Below are 6,179 nucleotides of genomic sequence, written 5' to 3' on the forward strand. Positions count from 1 at the left end.
TTGAGAAAAGAGGAATTTTCTGAAGACAAATGTTTGAAGTTCAAGTACAAGGACTTCACTAATTTCACACGCTGGTATCATCAACAGATTGTGATGAAATGGAAACTACTACTCTTTTTAAGACAAAAATGCTTTCTAACAGGAAAATTATAAATTGTGCATTCTGAACCACAAGAGTTCTGAAACAGAAAGGTAAGGTGGCCAAAACAAAACAAAACAAAAACAAAAAGAAAAAAACCCAATGTGAAATTAAGAAAAGTGAAAGTTGTATTTCTGGGGATTCTTTTTCACACAGCTATGTTTAGTCTAGGTAAGCCTTCCACAGGCATGAGTTTTGCGGCATACAGTTGGTTCTAGTCCTGTGTGAGCCCTGAAAAAGATGAACAGCTTCCACGAAGCAGCTTTCCTCCATCCCTTCCAATGGGTGGGGATGAGCTTTGCTCTTGTGGAACCTCATGAATTTGTCAGTTCCACGAAGATAAGCTTCATGCATGGGTTATTTGCTGGAGCTAATAATGGGAATGGCTCACAGGAGGTCCCAAACACAGTCTGGTTTTCCAGCCTTCTTGATTCCAGGAGACAAACCATACAGAAGGTTTTAATGGTCCATATGTCTGTGAAGACCTGAAACTGGTCCATTTCCTCTCACCATAAAGGCACGGGCAAGGTAGAGACTATGGAGGTAGCCTGATGAGTTGGTGATCTTTACTAAAGGCATCTGAAAACATCTGATTGAGCCTTCCAGTGAGAATGTTAATATCTGCCAGTGTATATACAGGTGTTAGGCTTGACACAAGATAAGGCACTTAAGGAAAAGGTACTAAGTTCCTGCTGATTTCTTTTAGGTCCATATTAAGGGACCCTTCAAGTCTTGCAGAACTTCTTAAGTTCAGCAGCAAATTTGCCACAGTAATGGTCATTGCATCTAAGCACTTCTGGTTCCACTTTTCAAAAAGCCCTGGCACTTGAAGTAACCAGACTCTTTGGCTTTATTGTTGTACCCAGCTTTCCAGAATTCACCATGAGGTCAATCTTGCGAATGTAATGATGTCAAATAAAGATTAGTTGTCAGTGGGCAACACATAGTCTGCATGCTCATTAAGTCCCTTCATTGCCAAGATTCTGTTATAAGGGAAAGTTATGATTTCATCCTCTCGAGAAGGATAAACTGAAGTCATGAAACTGTAGTTCTGGGAATTCACCCTCAAGCACTTTTAAGAGAAATATGCCAAATCCAGATCCTGTTTCTCCTCCCATGGACTGTCTAGTAAAACACACTGCAAACAATCACAGAGCTCCACCAACTTTTGAATTTCTCTAAAATCCATTCTTCATAGAGACTGCCAAAAACTTTGTGACCCACAGCCTGGTTATTCCGTGAGCCAGAAATATCTTGAGCTGCTTGCTGTCAAATACATCTCTCAATGGGCCCTGCAGAATTTCCCTTCCTACCCCTTCCTCCATGTCAATCAAGACAGCTGGCACTTTCAAAGAACAAAGTTTCCCCTTAGAAATACTACCACCATTACCAGCCTCTCTGGCATCCACATTTCTGAAGATGCTGGTTATTGCCTCATTATAAATTCCTTTCTGGTTGGCTTTGACATGCTCCCTTAGTGCCAGACCCCAGAAGCAGCAGCCCATCTGGTATTCACACTGGGCAACCAGTATGACCACCAATGACTGGGTCTCGAGCTGTGGCGCGGTGGGATCAGGGCACCTGGTAGCCCTAGCCTGCTCTCCTACTTCCAGCCTGGCCCAGCCCACCAGCAGCAACCATATTTCTTTTGTCTCTACTGTAACTCCTAAGGAATCCTGTTTAACTTGTAGCTTTGGAAAGTGAGCTATAGGAACAAAATAGAGAAAAATCAAAGGAAGATATTATTTAGAGAAAATAGGTCTTAAAAGGTTGCCTATAGGTGAGGACTCGGAGACCAGAGAGTTAGTGATTTGTCCAAGATTGTGCAGTCGATTCGTTGCTGAGCCCATGATGGAATACAAGTCTTCTGACACCAAAAATTGGAGATCTTTCTACTTTAAAGGGGATACTACCACATAGTGAATAACTCGATTCCTTCTTGGAAGGACCTGCTTCATTTTAAAGACCCATATTCCCCCATCCCTGCTCCCCACACTGCTTCTGTTCAAATATCTGGTCAGACATCATCTTAGTCAGTGTAGGCTGCTGTCACAGGGCACCATAGTGTAGTGTGAACAACAAACATTTATTTCTGACAGTTCTAGAGGGTGGGAAGTCCAAGATCAAGGTACCAACAGGTGTGTGGTTAAGATTGAAAGAGGAGAGAACTGGTCAATTATGGGTTGGTTGAGAGGCATAGTGTAGGAAATAGTTTGTCTACTTTCCTTTCCAAAAAGCCTCACTCAAGTGAAATGCAGACTCAAAATTTACAGTAAGTAAAAAAGAGCCTCAGCCAAAAAGCATAAGTCCCATGTGAACACTAGTCCTTCTGAAAATTGGTAAAGGCCTTCCTGGTTTGCAGACTGTCTTGTTTCCTCATGTGGAGAGAGAGATTGTCTCCCTCTGGTACCTTCCTTAAAAGGGAATTAATACCAGCATGAGGGCCTCTCTCTGATTATCTGATTACCTCCAAAGGCCTCACTTCCAAAGAGAATCACACTGAGGATTAGACTGGATGAACAGCTAAATACTGAATATCCTGTATAATAAACAGCAGAAAAGACACTAACAATGATGCTACCCTCTAGTGGCAGAGCATGGCCATACAACACGTAAGACGAAGTACCAGGTTCACATCCTAAAAGAACAAGTCAGACCACAATGTTAGAGGTAGAGTTTGGGTAATATTTTAAAATCTTAATTTTTAAAAACTTTAAAATTAAACTATGCCCTTAACTTGCGCTTAAGCTTAACATCAGTTTTAAGCGTAATGTTTTAGACTTCAAAATAAGGCATATATTTGAACTGGAAAATGTATGCTGAACATAACATGGCAAATGCCAGGGATGAAAATATTATCTCTCCCAAGTTGTATCACGAGCTATAAAATATAGTCACCTTATTGAGAAACCTGCTGATAACTTGGCTTGGTTAATACCTTTATTCTGTTTTATGGCCCCACACAGGTTGGCAATTTCTTTAACTGGTCTTTTTGGCATTCATTCCAATATTCCTCAGGTTGGAATGTAGAGTAAACACTCATGGAATAAATCATTTACCAAGTAGTGACTTCTGCATTGTTAACTTTGATGTGCTTTAACATATATATATGCCGGTTCTCTAACTAGACCACAAACTCCTTGAGTATCAAATACTATTATTAAGCTTTCTGGGGATTATGGCTCTTATCTGGAAAATGTGTGTTCCTGTTGCAAAGTGACTCCTGTAATATTCAGAGTTCTCCAGAAAAAAAGGGATATTTAGGTCATATAATTTAATAATTAATAATCATTAGTTAAATGTTAATAATAAAAATTATTATACTAAATGGAGACCTTTAGGGTCCAGAATACTATCTTGTCAAGATAAAAATAGTGGGATGTGGGCACCAGAGTGTCTCTGTCAGTTAAGTGTCTGCTTTTGGCTTAGGTCATGATCGCAAGGTCCTGGAATTGAGTCCCATGTCTGCCTCCCTGCTCAGCAGGGAGTCTGCTTCATTTTCTCCCTCCGCCTCCACCCTTCTGCTTCTCCCTCTTACTCTCAAATAAGTAAATAAAATCTTTTAAAAAAAATAGTGGGATTTTATGCAGGACATCGAAAATACCAAGTCCTCTCACCTCAGATAATCTCATGATTTCTTATTACTATTTTCAGAAGGACTACTGTTCACATGGGACTAGTGTTTTTTGGCTTGAGGCTCTTTTTTATTTACTGTAAATTTTGGGTCTGCCTTTCATCTGAAAAAGGCTTTTTGGAAACGAAAGAAGAAAATTAGACTATTTCCTACACTATGCCTCTCAACCGACTCATAACTGACCGATTCTCTCCTCTTTCAATCTTAAACACACACCTGTGACTATCTGCTCAGATTTGGGGGATATGGAAGGTAAGGAATAAAAGAGGAGAAAATGGGAGAAGAAGGATAAGGAAACTAGTCAGAAGAGATGAAGAGGGGAATTGAAATTCGTTGGAGCAAGATGCAGAAGTAAACTTCAAATTCAAAATAATTTGGGGGTTCCTTTTCTTTCATCTTCTGAAGCACAGAACGGTTAATTCAGAGTTACATTAATTGGAGTCCAGAATCTTCTATGGATACATATTTTAGTTTCAAAGGCACCAAACTTCAGCTAGTGTTAAGTGAATTACTTCCACAAAATGATTGCTATTTTTTCCTCTATGGAGCAATCAGCCCTCAAGACCTTATAGAGCCTCAAGATCTAGAACACCTGGGTCTGGAGAGCATAGGAGGCACCTGAAGAACAAAGGCATCTAGAGGAGAGGAGAGTGGAAAGGCACAAAGAAAGGTTGGTAAGCTGGTGACTTCCCCTTGGCCCAGGAAAGCTTTCTTGATAACTTTCTCCCCACCCTCCATTGACCACCACGTAGGAACAGAGGTGGGTAAGGTTGTATAGATAAAAACAGGTGAGCTCGAGGGTTTCTCTGTTAGCAGTGGCTCAGAGTTTTCACTAACGAAGGGGTGGCAAATGCCATTGGGAAGTTTTCCAGTGGAGAAACTTAGGCTCCTCTCTAAGGAATAAGAGGTGGGGAAGTTGAGATTGGCCTTTGTCATTAGTGTCACGGGAGGTAAGGTAAGCAGGTTTCTGTGTAATTAACTCTCTGTTGGGGTCACAGTCCAGATGGTAAGGAAAGAAAAGAGATTTCAGAATTTCTTGGTGCTTCTGGGTATAAAGTCATTAAGAATCTGTTAAATAAATAAGATAAAATGAAGAATTTCATTTTCATAAAATGAAGAATTTCAGTGGTTTCACGGATGACAGAAATATAGGCTCCTTGTGAATTTGGGCAAGCTTATCTGAAAATCTGGCAATGTTTATGGAAACACTAACATTAACATTAACAAAGGAATGTTCTAGGACACAAACAGGCCATTTAATCTCCAGTCATTTGCTAGTTTACTGCAAACTTGATTCTCTTTCTTTGGGAAAATTACCACTGAGCAGTGATTATAAACTTAAGTGGGCATCAAGTTGGAGGACTAATTAAAACACAGATTGCTAGCCCAACCCCCAGACTTTCAGATTCAGTAATTTCCTATCTTATTTAATGGGTTATAATCTTAGAACATTATTTTGATGTTCAAATTGCCAGAGATATTGGAAGAAAGCTGCCTCACTTTGGGGGCAAGAGAAAATGGACCTAGACACTTGATTCTAGTGTGTGTTTTTTTAAAACTTTGAATTCAATTACCTGACATATAGTGGTACATCATTAGTTTTTGATGTAGTGTTCAGTGATTCATTAGTTGTGTGTAACACCCAGTGCCCATCTCATCGTGTGCCCTTCTTAATGCCCATCGCCTGGTTACCCTTCCCCTCAACCACCTCCCTTTCCACAACCCTTAGTTTGTTTCCCGGAGTCAAGAGTCTCTCATGGTTTGTCTTCCCCTCTGATTTCTCCTCATTCAGTTTTCCCTCCCCTCCCATATGTTGTCTGCACTATTCCTTATATTCCACATATAAGTGAAACCATATGATTATTGTCTTTCTCTGATTGACTTATTTCACTCAGCATAATATGCTCCAGTTCCATCCATGTTGATGTAAATCGTTAAGTATTCATACTTTCTGATGGCTGAGTGATACTCCATTGTATACCTGAACCATATCTTCCTTATCCATTCATCTGTTTTTTTTTTTTAAAAGATTTTATTTATTTATTTGACAGAGAGAAATCACAAGTAGTCGGAGAGGCAGGCAGAGAGAGAGAGAGGGAAGCAGGCTCCCCGCTGAGCAGAGAGCCCGATGCGGGACTCGATCCCAAGACCCTGAGATCATGACCTGAGCCAAAGGCAGCGGCTTAACCCACTGAGCCACCCAGGCGCCCCTCCATTCATCTGTTGAAGGGCATCTCGGCTTCTTCCACATTTGGCTCTTGTGGACATTGCTGCTATGAGCATTGGGATGCGTGTGCCCCTTCTTTTTACTACATCTGTATCTTTGGTATAGTAGTTCAATTTCGGGGGCATAGGGTAGCTCTATTCTTAACATCTTGAGGAATTATCATACTGTTTTTCAGAGTG

The 6,179-nt window shown here is 40.6% G+C and overlaps 1 pseudogene across 1 annotated transcript; it reads right to left on the reverse strand.

Annotated features, from left to right (window-relative positions):
* Positions 1 to 353: 353 nt before the first annotated feature.
* Positions 354 to 5,366, reverse strand: LOC309850843 (tubulin epsilon chain pseudogene; annotated as a pseudogene). The gene is made up of 3 exons: positions 5,348 to 5,366; positions 2,607 to 2,777; positions 354 to 1,844 (listed from the first exon to the last, which is right to left on the reverse strand). The product of its transcript is annotated as a tubulin epsilon chain pseudogene (transcript).
* Between the last annotated feature and the right edge of the window lie 813 nt (positions 5,367 to 6,179).

Source organism: Mustela nivalis, assembly GCF_964662115.1.
Source record: "Mustela nivalis genome assembly, chromosome: 1".
Classification (NCBI taxonomy): domain Eukaryota; kingdom Metazoa; phylum Chordata; class Mammalia; order Carnivora; family Mustelidae; genus Mustela; species Mustela nivalis.